The 14,882-nt window shown below is 39.7% G+C and overlaps 1 protein-coding gene across 1 annotated transcript in view; it reads left to right on the forward strand.

Annotated features, from left to right (window-relative positions):
* Nucleotides 1-14,882, forward strand: part of LOC126195584 (galanin receptor type 2-like) — a 564,913-nt gene that overhangs the window by 323,763 nt on the left and 226,268 nt on the right. The gene's annotated exons all lie outside the window — the stretch shown is intronic.

Consider the following 14,882-nt stretch of genomic DNA (forward strand, 5'->3'; position numbering starts at 1 on the left):
CTTCCAGCCACTCATCCTCCCAGCGACGCATGACTCGTGAGCTCAACAGCGAGGTGAGTGCGTGCAAGGGGATAGCACACTGAGATACTTGTGGATCGAGACACGCCTACTTGGCTGCGAGATCTGCCCTTTCATTCCCAGCAATGCCGACATGCCCCGGAACCCAGCAGAAAGCTACAACCTTCCCCAGTCGCTGTAGTCGGAGGAGGGAATCCTGGATGGTCTGCACTATTTTGTCTGCCAGAGACAAACGTTGCAATGAGTTAAGGGCACTGAGTGAATCGGAACAGACAAGAAATTTAGGAGAGGAAGAAAACCTCATCTGCTCCAGTGCCCGCAAGATCGCAGACAATTCTGCATCAAAGACAGTAAAAGTCTGAGGCAGTCGGACCTTGAGGACACGATCCAGAAAAACAACTGAGCAACCACCGGAATCCCCTTGTTTCGATCCATCCGTAAAAAGAGCTACACAGTCGTGGTGCTCAGATAAAATGGCAGAAAATGCTGCATTAAAAACGGTGGCAGGTGTGCAATCTCTCTTGTACTGCAATAAATCTAAAATCACTCCGGGCCTCTTCAGTAACCAGGGTTGCAGGCAGTTGATACCCAGGATTTGGGGTTGTACAGACTCCACACCGAGGGACTCTAGCACACGTTGCACACGGATCCCAAACGGCAACGTAGCCCGGGGACGGGGGGAGAAAGGCGGTCCAGAGGTGGATGGGCAACAAGATGGTAAGCAGGCGAGCTGGGAGCTGCAAGAAACTTACATGCCTGGCGCACCAGCAGGAGCTGCCGCCGGATGGTAAGTGGCGGTTCGCCAGCCTCAGCACAGAGCCTGGGTACGGGACTGGTCGGATAAGCACCCGTGGCCAGTCGAATCCCAGCATGGTGAACAGCGTCAAGGAGCTGAAAATAAGACGGCCTTGCTGATCCATATACTGTGCACCCATAGTCCAGCCGTGAACGCACAAAAGCGCGATAAAACTGAAGGAGACGCGTCCTGTCCGCTCCCCACTTGAGAATGTTCAGTGCCTTCAGAGTTCTGGCTTTCAAGTCACGTAGGTGTGGCAGCCATGACAACCTGGAGTCAAAAATTAGGCCCAGAAAACTCACTGTGTCTCTAAAATGTACGACAGTGTCCCCCATATGCAAGGCAGGCAAAGTAAAAAGACGACGAGAACGATTAAAACGAACACAAACACACTTATCAGCAGAAAACCGAAAACCCGTCTTGGCAGCCCACTCCTCTAACCGCCGCACTGTGAGCTGCAACTGACGGCTCACGGTTGCAACACTGGAGGAGGAACAGAAAACAGCAAAGTCGTCCACAAACAAGGAGCACTGTACTGGACTCCTCACTGTAGACGTTATACTGTCGATGGCTATGGCAAAGAGGGTAACGCTGAAAACACTGCCCTAGGGACACCGTTCTCTTGCTCAAAGCGATCAGACAGTGTGTTACCAACGCGGATCCGAAAAAACCGCTGAGACAGGAAAGACCGAATGAAAATGGGGAGGCGGCCACGAAAGCCCCATTGATGCAGTTGTGCAAGAATACAGCGTCTCCAAGTAGTATCATATGCCTTACTGATATCAGAGAAGATACCGATACAGGGATGCTGACGGAGGAAAGCCTGCTGAATAGCCGCCTCCAGGAGGGTCAGGTTGTCGACCGTGGACCGATATTTTCGGGATCCACACTGAAAGCGGCTAAGGAGCTGTCTGGTCTCTTAACAGCCAGACCAGACGACGGCTAAGCATTCGTTCCAGGGTCTTTCCGACAGCTTGTCAAGGCGAGACTACGATAACTACTGGGACATGTGCGGTCCTTTCCTGGTTTGAGGAGAGGGATGAGGATTGTCTCCCTCCACGAGGTAGGGAACACTCCTGTCTGCCATATGAGATTAAAACATTCAAATAGGATTTCCATTGACGCCGCTGGCAGATGTCGCAGCATGCAGTACCGGATTCGGTCGTAACCTGGTGCAGTGTCAGAAGTCTCATTAAGTGCCGATTCAAGTTCCCCATTGGAGAAAGGGGAGTTGTAGGCCTCAGAGCTGTTCGACCGAAAGTGCAAGTTCGCTCTTTCGACAGTCGCACGGTAGCGACGAAACGCTGGATCCTGGGTTGCAGTGGCAGTACTTTGTGCAAAATCCTCTTCCAGGGTCTGAGCAATGGCTCTGGGTGTCGTTTGGAAGTATCCCTGGTTCTGGACTGCAGCTATTGGTAAGCGGCTGCGTTTACCGGAAATCCTCCGGATGGCTTCCCATACTTTTGTGGAACAAGTGGAACGGTTGATGGAGTCCAGGAACTCCTGCCATGACCTTTCCTGGCTCTCTTTAATGACACGGCGTGCCCTGGCTCTCGCGATTCGAAAGGCGGTAAGATGGGCCGCTGTTGGGCGGCATTTAAATCGTCGAAGAGCCGCACGCCTGTCCCGGATGGCTGAACAGCACTCTTCTGTCCACCAAGGCACAAGGCGCCGCTTAAGAGGGCCAGAAGACCGTGGTATGGACAGGTCAGCAGCATGATGGATTAGAAGTGTGATGTGATCCACCATTCCTGTACGCTGTTGTGGCGTTCAAAGACAGCCAACCGAGTGAACAGTGGCCAGTTTGCTCTGCCAATCATCCACGATGGAGGCCTCTGCTCCAGCAATACACCATCCAGGAGATGAATGCGGATGGGGAAGTGATCGCTGGAATGAAGATCGTCAATGACCTCCCAGTGAACAGAGTCGGTGAGGGTTGGAGAGCAGAAAGATAGGTCAATGGCTGAGAATGACCCAACAGCAGTAGAGAAATGAGTCGGAGTACCTGTGTTGACGATGCACAACACTTGAGATGTTAGGAGGCTCTCCAAAATTCGACTTCGAGCGCAAAGAGAAGTGGAGCCCCACAGGACATGATGGGCATTGAAGTCTCCCAGGAGGAGAAATGGGCGGGGGAGTTGGTCGATAAGATCTGTGAGAGACTCTAAGTTCACTGCATCCAGAGGGGGTAAATAATGGGAGCAAACGGTAAGCCTCCGACGTGAATGAATTTCAACTGCAACTGCTTGCAGGTCAATATCCAGGGGGAGAGCAGAGGAGTGGTGGTCATTATTGGCAAACACGGCGACTCCACCTTTGGCCCTTTCTCCAGTCAGGTCATCTTTGCGATATAACGTATAGCCCCTTAGTACAGGAGCATCAGATGGTTTGAAATGCGTTTCCTGTAAACACAAGCACAGGGGACGTTGCTGTGCTAGGAGGTTAAGTTCCTCCACATGTGCCCGGAATCCATTCATGTTCCACTGTATAATGGGAGCCATCTATCAGGGTGGGAGTACCTTCAGTCTCACTTTCTGTCGGGGAGGAGAGCCCACAACAGGCGGAGGCTCAGTTTTGGGGCGAGATGATTGCCCCAATCTGACATCAACCTTCATCGCCTCGGAAGAGGAGTCGAGAGAGACGTCAGAGATAATGACATCAACATCAGCAGACTGTATAACTTCAGTCTCATTCAGTGGGCGAGTCTTAACCTTTGGCTTTGGTTTAGATTTTCTGGCCTGAGGTGGCATTGGAGCCAAAACCTCAGAAACAGTAGGGGGTGTAGCAGCGCTGGGCAGTGCACAAGACTGGACCCGGGAAGGGGCAAGAAGTTCCATGACGTCAGCTACCACGGCCTGGTCATATGGCCGGGGGGAGCAGCAGGCTTCACAGGAACGGCAGCAGCACATGTACATTGACAAACACAGGTGCTAGTGCTGACAGTAGCAGCCTCCGTTTGTGTAGCAGCATCGGTTTTCAAGACTGGCTGTTTGAGAACGGAGTGAAAGGAGGCAGTGAACGTGGGCGGCTGCATGGACTTGTAGATTTTCTTTGCCTCACTATACCGGATGCGTTTAGTGGTTCTACGTTCCTGGATCTTCCGTTACTCAAGGAAATCTCTGCATTCCCTACTCCACACAGGGTGATCCCCAGAGCAGTTGACACACTCGGGAGGAGACGAGCAACCAACTCCCTCATGGGCGGCCTTACCACATTTCCCGCAAGTGGCTTCCCCTTTACAGCCGAGAGTAGTGTGGTCAAAGTGTTGGCATTTAAAACACCGCATGGGGTTGGGGTAATTAGGCCGTACACTGAGACGTAGGAAACCCGCCTTCACATGCTCTGGCAATTTGGTGCTGTTAAACGTAAGGATAAACGAGTCAGATTTCAGGAGAGCACCATCCACCCGTTTCATAACGTGTTGCACGTCGACAATTCCTTCCCGGGACCATTTAGACTTTAGTTCGTCTTGGGGAATGTCAACGAGATCTCTGCAAATCACAACACCCTTGCTGTAGTTCAAGGTGTTATGAAATTCAGTCTCTATCGCAAACTCACCAAGAAATTGTGCCTTCTGACGGTTCTGGACTTGCTGGAAGCTGTATGTTTCAACCAGCAAGGTGCCATTTCGCAAGCGCTTTACAGACTTTAACGTGCCAGCAACACATTCTAAGCCCTTCTGTATATAAAATGGCGAAACTTTTTCAAAACTCCCATCTTTTCTTTTAATTATGAGAAACACATTCTGCGAAGCAGCATGCGTTCTGTTACAACTACCTGAATCAGGAGGACTGGCTACACGAGCCCTCTTGTTAGATTGGGTGTTAGAACCTACCAGCGGCCCACCCTTTCCGCTGGGAGGAGGAGAAGAAAAGTTCCAGGATTCCATCTCGGTCCCACGAGCAGCTAGGGAACTAGAAGTCCACCTAGACAGAGTACCGCGTGCCTAGGTAAGCCTTATACAACTGAGGTGCGGCAGGTTACCCAGAGGTTGCCCGCTAACGACTGTTCCACCTCAACAGCCATGCATCTCATCAGCGCGCAGCACACCTTGAGATTGAGGGGTTGTTTATAGATGTTTATTCCATCCTCGCGATTTGGGCGGTCAAGCCAAGATCCCCATTCCCTGAGACACACAACGTTCCACCGCCACGCCGCATGGTGGTAGCTGAAGTATGCTCAGAGCTTACGGTGACAGGGGACTGGCGACGCTTACCAGTCCTCAGCTCAGGAACCCCGGGGTCGCCAAGCCCGTACCCAGCAAATGAATGCTGAGCCCCTGGGGGCCGCAGGTTCGAATCCTGCCTCGGGCATGGATGTGTGTGCTATCGTTAGGTTAGCTGATGTTAAGTAGTTCTAAGTTCTAGGGGACTGAGGACCTCAGAAGTTAAGTCCCATAGTGCTCAGACCCATTTGAACCACTTTTTAATGTAATTAAATGTACCTATTTAATTGTACTAACTTTTTTGCTTTTTTTGGATCACTCTTTCTTCAATTGGAATTTTTGTCTACGTAATTTTAATTATTTTTATATATTAATTGCGATTTACATTCATTATTTACATTTCTCATTCGACTTAAATTTTGTTTTATTTGCACACCCCCATTCGTTTGAGTCTTCGCCTATGTTATTTTTTCAATACGAAAGTTGTGATTTCCGGAATCACTGGTATGTTTTCGTTTCACTTTTCTCGCTTTCTAGTTCTCGGTTCTTAGTTCTCGATTCTCAGTTCGCGTTTTAAGTTCTCGGTTTTTGGCTCTCAGTTTTCAATTGTTCAATCACGTTTCCCACCTCTCAGTTCTCGACTGTGCATTCATTTCCGTTAAGTAAAACAAGACGAATGTTCTCAGATCCGTATTTGTTTCTCTTTTGTGGCTGCTGCCCTCTATAACACGAATTCATAAAGCATAATCGACTTATTCATTTGTTAATCAAATTAGAATATTGAATTTAAATATGCAAAAAACTTATAAGGATCAAATACATGGAACTGGGAAACGAAACGTACCATTAACTTTCAATAATGGTTGCGGGTGTAAGGATTGTGAAAAAAATATTTTCCAATCAAACTGTGACGAAAATGATGAAGTTTTTTAAAGATTTACGATATGGGAAGCGGCAACATTGTGCGTGTCTGCCCCTCAAATACGGGTAAAAGCCACAGGGAAAGGTAGCAGTGGTTCGATCCTTGTCTGTGCAAGGGACGAAAGTCGTTAGCTGGCTAGGCGTTTGTGGTCTTGGGATGGTTCAGCGAATGCTGGAACGGTGGTTAGGGTTCGAATCCTGCGAGGTCATTGATTTCAGTAATGTATGTGCCATTGCAGAGAGCACGCTCGTGAGGTGCACAATAATATCGCCAGTCTCTTTGAAATTGGAATTCGTTGAGTTATTCATATATGAAAAGAAAATCTGATAGACATTATGCATAATTTGTGAGATGTAAGGGCAACGAAAGAATTAAACTAAGGACGGCCAATAATTCGGATCAAGAGCCCCGTGCTGACTCTAGTGGCATAACGCTCAGCCTAGCTGCATACCACCACTACAACGCGCTGTTTCAGCGTGGAGAGGTGAAAACTGTAAACATGCCGAATCTAAATGTCAACGCAGTCACAGTGCTCACGAATTGCGTTTATATTTCACATGCCTCAACAACAAAGATAACAAACAAAAAACTTGTAGTGTTATCTAATTATAATTGTTGTAATGTTATAAGATTTTGGCGCACAGGTTGCCACTTTATCGTGACTTATTTGGTTTCACAGCCGGATTGGGTCATTCACATATATACAACCAAATGACAAAAGACGCGTGACATCTCCTAAGACCTCGTAAGACGTCATTTTGTCCAGTGTTGTGCAGATAGCCGACGTGACAGAGACTCAAAAAAGTCACTGTAGGTCACCTGCAGAAATACCGAACCAAACTGCCTCTATAGCCATTTACAATTACGAAACTGTTACCAGTGCAGCATTTTGTACATGACGTGAACTCTCGATTACTTTCCGTACATGTTCGCTGGGATTTATGTCAGGCGAACTGGGTGACCAAACCATTCGCTGGAATTGTTCAGAATGCTCTTCAAACCAGTCGCGAGCAACTGTGGCCCAGTGACGTGACATGTTCCTTGGGAGCTTGAAGTCCATGAATGGCTGCAAATGGTCTCCATGAAGCTGCAAATAACCACTTCGAGCAAACAGTTGATTCAGTTGGACAAAAGGACCCAGTCCATTACCTGTAAACACAGCTCACTCGATTACAGAGCCATCATCACCTTGCACAGTATCTTGGGTCTATGGCTTTGTGTAGTCTGGGCTACACTAGAAATCTACCATCAGTAGTATATTGGTACGTTGAGCGCAAAAGCGGTTGTTTGGAAAACGATTAAAAATTAAACAATGTAAAAGCGTTATTTTATATACAGTTAGTTACATATTTATATATTTACAGGTTTTCCGTTAATATCCATATGGAAGACTATCGTAATTTTCTAGAAGTACTCTTATACCGAACTGAAACGATTGTATGTTGTGCATATTAAGTGAGATTTTTCCTTCCATATATAATTACATAATCAAGAACGTCATCTGCTATTTTTTCATTAAAAGCAGAACACAACTTCATTGTGGTTTTTTATGAAGCTACTACATATTTTCTACATGTCATATTAATCACATGGATAGGATAGTTTGTTATAAAATTGTATGGACTTACATCAGCATCTCCTTTCAATTCACAAAATGCATCATAAGTTTTCAGATAATCATAATGTGGATCTAAATTACACATTTCTTGAGGATATACTTCAATTCTTCAATTTTTAAAATATAATGCACATACACATTACAAGGTCAAATGATAATGAATCAATCAACAGATAATTTTTTGATGATTTGGAAATACAACAAATATAAAATAAGGCATATCAAACTCCATTGAATGATAGTTTGTGATATCTAGCTCAAAATTTTTCTTACCACTCAATCCAGTCACCTCTGTAGCTTGTAGTTCATAAAAGGATATTGGAGTTTTAGGGATTTTCAGTATATTTTCTCTTTCCTCTAGTTCATAATTAGGCTCATATATAACAACTGGTACTCTAATTTCTATATTTTCTACTTCAATGTTAACTTCCTCTGGTAGTGTATCCTTTATTTCAACACCAACGTTATTAACATCAGCCCATCTAAGAATACAGCCTTTTGCACTAGAACTCCATGTATAAATTACAGTAATGTCTCCTTCCCATATTATCTCTGTGTAAACTTTGAAACATCCACCAAATATTTCTAGAGGATATAGTACTTCATTTGTTTTCTTTCTAATTTTATCATTATTAAGTATATGTCCTTCGATACACATTTTTAATCAGTAACAGATGATGTTAAATTCAATAAAACTGATGATGAAATGAAAGGATGTTCAATTCTAGACAAAACATTATTTCCCTTTCTTATGGTTTCAAAGTCAAATAGTTTTATCACATGGTTGTAAATCAATATTTTTTCTGGATTTTCCATCATATGTTGGATAATCAGTACCTTCAGCTCCAATTATACTGAAGTTCATGTACAGCTGAGCATTATTAGGATGTACACATCCATCTCCAATATGAATATTAATTCCTGTATCCTTGCTAGGAATATTCAGGTTACATTGGTTTTCTCATTTACAGGAAATGAGTAACACGGATAGCTTTCACTCTAGTTTGTTTATAAAGAATAAAAAAATCAAAGAATATCAAAGAATAAAAATAAAAATATCAAAGAATAAAAATATCAAAAAGAATAAAAATATCATTTCATCTCTGAAATGGGACGGCCATCGACCTGCGTCAACAACTTTAATGTAAGACGAGGACCCACAGTCCAATATACCTTTAATTCTTTTTTACTTTATGGACCCACCAACTATTGGTGATGGTATTTTGTCTTTTTAGTACGTTTAATTTCGCGACATAGATTTTACAACCTGATGATGAGAGCATTGTCTCTCGAAACGCGTTGTTAAAATATATATAAAAATCGCGGTTGAATGCTAAATGTGAGAACCAGTATAACGACAACTGCTACCTCGACTCCATAATGGATTATATCAAATCGTTAGTGTCAGGCGAGACATTGAGGTTAGTGTATAAATACAAAAATTTAAGACGTAAGTTATTAAAAACTGCCGCAAACATAAACTTTAATAAAGAATGTGTTAAGAATCATGTTATCCCGAATTATGTGAAGTTGAAACTTTGTGATTGCAAGTCATGGGTGGGACGACTAGCTGTTGAAAAAGCAAAAAAGTTTTGGATACGCGCAGAAATTAAACATCTGTATAAAAAGAAAGACTTAATTAAAAAACAAATAACTCAAGCAGAGACTAAGGTCAAGGAAATATTACCAATGAACGTATGGGAAGAGGTTACATGTAGACTTCACAAAATACTACAGAAGGAGTTTATAAAGAAAAAAGAAAAACAAGATAAAAAACTTCATAAATTAAATAATAACACGCGCGAAGACAAAAAAGATCAACAACAAAGGCTTTCGTCTTTTGACTTTTACCCACGGGTGGTTAACAAAACGGATATTACATTTGATAATACAGAAGTAGAAATGTTAAATAAGGCATTAAAGTTTAATATTGAGCCGTCATTTAACAAGAAGGTCGCGAAAGAAGTAATTGCCCTCACTAAAATGACAACAGAAATTGCTAAATTAAATAATAATGAAACAGGCCATGTCGGTCATAAGCTACATAAAATAGTAAAAAATGAATTAAATAAGAGAAATAGTGTTAATCATAAGACTAGAGCAGACCGACTAACTGTCGATTCTATAAATAAAAAGCTTAATGAAGCGAAAGCTATTGCCACGAAAGCGGATAAGGGGAATACGGTCGTAATATTAAAAGAGGAGGAGTACGTTTCGAAAACCTTAGCGTTTTTTGTCGAAAATAGCATTACAGAAATTCCGAAAGACATAACAGCCAATTTCCAAACTAAACTAAAAAATGTTCTTAAACGCACGCACTTCCTGCTGACAGAAGCCGAAAAAAGAAGATGTGTTATCATGAATCCAACGGCCCCCAAATTAAGATCACAGGTGAAGATACATAAAGATCTGCATCCGGTTCGTCCGATTGTTAACGGTCGAAATAGTCCAGCATATAAAATAACGAAAATGTTGGACCAAATTCTGAAAAAGACTTACGTGTATAATAATAATTATTCAGTGCGTGGTAGTATGACCATGATAGGTGAAATTAAAGATACGCCAGTCACCGACACTTCCCGTTTGGTTTCGTTGGGTGTTAAGAACTTATACTCCAGTGTTCCGGTTAACGAAACTATAGAAATCATTAAGAGAAATTTCCTGAAATACGGTAAAATTTCAACGCAAGAGACAATTGAATTTATTGAACTCCTACAGCTCATTACAAGTTTTAATTATTTTACGTTTAATAACAAATTTTATATTCAGGACGATGGGTTAGCCATGGGGTCCAGCATTTCAGGAACTATGGCGGACATTTTTATGAATGACCTTGAAGATAAAGTTCTAAATTCTGACGAAAACATTACGGATAAAATTGTTTATTACAAACGTTATGTTGACGACACTCTGTTACTTGTTGATGGTTCCAGTGAGGACATTGAGGAAATAGTGAAAAAGTTCAACGACGCACATAATAAAATAAAATTTACCGTGGAGTACGAAACTGACAATTGTCTACAGTTCCTGGACCTGAATATAAAAAAGAAGGGCAACAAACATGCGTTTTCCGTTTATAGAAAACAAACTACAACTGATGCCGTGATCCCGAATGATTCATGCCATCCGCAGGCGTATAAAGAAGCTGCTTTCCGTAGTCTCGTGCATAGGGCAGTCAATATACCTATGAGTGAAAAAGATAGGGAGACTGAAATTAACACCGTTAAGAGAATAGCGAAGAATAACGGTTACAGAATAGATATAGTTAAAAAACTGTTACGAAAATGTAATAAGCGCAAAAAGAATAAACCTGATGGAGAGAAAGCGAAAATTATCACGATGCCATACTACGGAAAAGTCTCACAAAAGATAGCAAATATTTTTAAGCCATACGATGTCAAAATAGCCTTTCAGACTAATAACCTAGTGAGGTATAGCCTTAAGCACGATATTGGCGAGAAGAGAAATAAGTTTGAAAGATCGGGAGTTTATAAGATTCAGTGCAGAAAGTGTGATGCAAAATATATAGGGCAGACAGGAAGATCATTCGCGATCCGGTATAAAGAACATAAAGATGCGTTCAGGTTAGGAAATTATGACAAATCAGCTGTTGCGAACCATATATATGAAACAGGCCATCCCCTTAATAGCATAGAAGACAACGTAGAAATATTGCATGTAGAAAAGAAAGGGAGGAAACTTGACTTACTAGAGGAATTCGAGATAGCTATCCATGAAAAGAAACAAAGCAATATCCTAAATGTACAAGATAACTTTAAAGAAATGAGATTTTTTAGCGGGTTTTTAGAATTATTTTAGGGCAGGCATGCGACTTAAAACTTGTAGCATGTCAATGACGGAGTTGCGAGAGGCTAACGATGGCAGACCAATGCAGTAAGGAAATGAGGCGCCCAATAGCATAGCGTTACCGTCAAGCACACGGCGGTAACCACGCCACAACACCTAGGCACGTTAGTCCACAACAGCACCCGAGCCGGCGCAGTCGACAGCATATTTGGTAGCTATGGGACGGCCATCGACCTGCGTCAACAACTTTAATGTAAGACGAGGACCCACAGTCCAATATACTTTTAATTCTTTTTTACTTTATGGACCCACCAACTATTGGTGATGGTATTTTGTCTTTTTAGTACGTTTAATTTCGCGACATAGATTTTACAACCTGATGATGAGAGCATTGTCTCTCGAAACGCGTTGTTAAAATATATATAAAAATCGCGGTTGAATGCTAAATGTGAGAACCAAAAGCAATAACATGTTTCATGATGGAAAGGATTATTAAGCTTTACATAAATCCCATCCGTTAAATTAAAATTTACATTTATTAATTAAAATGGTATAATTTTCGGAACATGAGCAACAACCTTTTCATTAGCTCCTTTAATTTAGTTATTAAATTCTAACACACTTCCTATACTACCTTTTATATCTATATACAATTTAACATCGCATTCAATAGTAACTCTATTTAACTATTCGTCAGCTTTAATATGTATATTAGGCTTTTTTGAATGGGTATAATTTTCTAGACTTTTCAAATTATATTGGCCAGTTGGAATTATTATTGTTTCAGCATTGCAATATAGTTTATTATTTTTGTTTTAACAGTTGGAGTTAAAAATCTAGTTTAAAATCCAACCAATGCTAAACTTTTAAAATTACAGTTAATCTTTTTAAGCTATGCCGAATTGTCACATAGTTGTATTATTCTACTCATTTATTGGTAATTAAATCAAAACAGGTTGCATCCCAAAATGAGAATGTCAGAAAACAAGTGAAAAAATAAACATGGTAAATTATTACCTAATTCTATTATATGTGCTATTATTGGTCCTAGTGGATGTGGTAAAACAATGTTCATGACTGATAATTATATTTTGGCACCAGGATGGTTAAACTGGGATAAAATTAATCATCTAAACATCTATTCAAAAAGCTTAAATCAATCAAAGTATCAAGAATTTATTGAATAGTGTAATTAATTGTAAAACAAATTAGATACTGAAATAGCTTCATTGATTAGTAGCTATGATGAAACTATACCATTAGATGAGTGTACAGATAATGCAATTGTAGTAATGGACGACTTCATATTAGGAAATCAAATATAGTAAGAGAATCTATCACTAGAGGTAGAGATAAAGGAATAGATTGCTTTTATTTAGCTCAAACATAGTCAAAGAGACCAAAACAACTAGTCAGAGATAATATCATTTTTTTAAATATTTTAAGAGAAGATAAAACAAATGTAAATCACATTTATCATGAATTTGTTGGAGGTGATTTAAGATATGATGAATTCAGATATATGTGTAGTAAATGTTGGAATGATGATTTTGGTTTTATAGCAATAGACTTGACAGATAAATCAAATGATGGAAAATACAGAGCACAAATTAAACATTTCATAGTAACACATGGTAACAATTTTTTACCCTTGAACATAAATATAAATGTAAACATAAAGTTTTTACATTATATAAATGTTTACAAAATACAATCTGCAGCTTGTTAAATAAGCTTAATGAAATAAAAAGAAACAATTAGAATTAAAAGAAGAATTTAAAAAAGGAAAAAAACTGTGTCCAGAATATGAAAAATACAGAAAGGAAGATCAACCTGTTATTTACGCAATAGAAAAGGTAAAACAAGGAATCAAAGACTTAGGTGATAATGTTTTGAAAGGTATTGAAGAAAACAGAGAAGTTGAAAAACAAATGATTCCTTATCATCATAATGCAGAAGACTCTGGAGATTGGTCTGATGATATTCCTGGCCAGTATGATTTTATATTAAGTGAATCAGAAATTCAATCTGCCTGAAGTAAATAGAAAAAAAATTAGAGGATGACAATGGTGTAAAAAAGTGTTAGTAAAAGAATGTTAAATATATTAATCAAAGTGAAGATAAAGTGCTTGGATTGAGACCTGATGGTACATTTAAAGATATTGGTAATTTGCCAGTTGAATTTAATGGAAATAAATTAAAAATTGGTAAAAAGACATGTGAAGGTACAGATGGATTAATGAATTTTTTAACGAAAAAGCAGATTACTATGAATGATATGAATGAATAAATTAATGGTGTAGATTTATCATATCATGTAGATATATTATATAAGTCAGGAGCATTGTATTCTGATAATAATCCAAATAAAATAAAGTCAAGTAGAGGTGTTAAATACAATAAATTTGTAAAAGAAATTGATGTTATTTGTTTTCCAAAATTATGATGATCACAATCACATTCTGCAATAAGTTCAGATGAGAAAATGGGTATTGGTTTATTAAAGAAATATACAGAAACACCAGTAGGACACGTTTGGATGTATAATGTTAGATATGTAAGCGATAGATTAGCAGTAGGCCTAACCTATCGAGAAGAATCTGCTGGAAATAAACACTATCACAATGAGAAAGTTGCCATAGTACAGATGTTAACGAAAATGAAAGAAAGATCTGATTATATAAACATGAAGGTGGTTTTCCAATTACTATTAGCAGCATTACCAGATTTAGCTACTATTGGTACATTAGCAGGTGGTGCTGCAGCAGTTGCAAAATGCAGTCATGAACAAGAAAAAGGGTGATGGAGAATTAGAGGAGCAAAATAGATGTATTTTAGAAATGGAATGGAAAGGTATAGTGTTAAAAAAACGTTGCAAAAAATAATTGATAAGTATTCTATTGCATTAAGTAATAATTTTGATGTAGAAAAGTTTGCTATAAAAATGAAATTTAAATACTTCCGTGGTGTATTCATGATTGACAAATAACCTAAAAAGCCAAAAAATTTGGAATGTGGAATCATTAATTTAGATACATCTGATCATGTTGGTACACACTGGATATGCTATTGCTGGAGTTTGTATGGCTATATATAGATCTAAATATTTACCTAGTAGAAAAATTTCAGTGATAGGTAAAGAGCAAAAAGAGAATTATGGTAAAGAACCTACAGCATGTTTAAATAGTTTAAATAATGATAATATTCAACATGCTCTTAATGGTGGTGAAATAAATATAGCTGGAGAGAAAGTAGATGACTTTAATAAAGGAACCAATACTGTTTATCAGTATCATGGATGTTTTGGCATGGTTGTAAAAATGTTTTAAAAATGAAACAATCAACAATAAAAATTAAGAATCAATGGATGATTTATATCAAAAGACTTTGAGAAGGAATGCAGAAATACGACACACTTGATTCAATCTCTTTAGGTTAAATCAGCAGAGTATAAAAAACTTAAGAAAATTAAACAGCTACCTGAAATTATATAGCCTTTGAAGATGGTTTAATACTGAAATAATATATATTGATGTTTGTAGTTTTTATCTAATGG

The sequence above is a fragment of the Schistocerca nitens genome, chromosome 7, assembly GCF_023898315.1.
Source record: "Schistocerca nitens isolate TAMUIC-IGC-003100 chromosome 7, iqSchNite1.1, whole genome shotgun sequence".
In the NCBI taxonomy this organism is placed as follows: Eukaryota; Metazoa; Arthropoda; class Insecta; order Orthoptera; family Acrididae; genus Schistocerca; species Schistocerca nitens.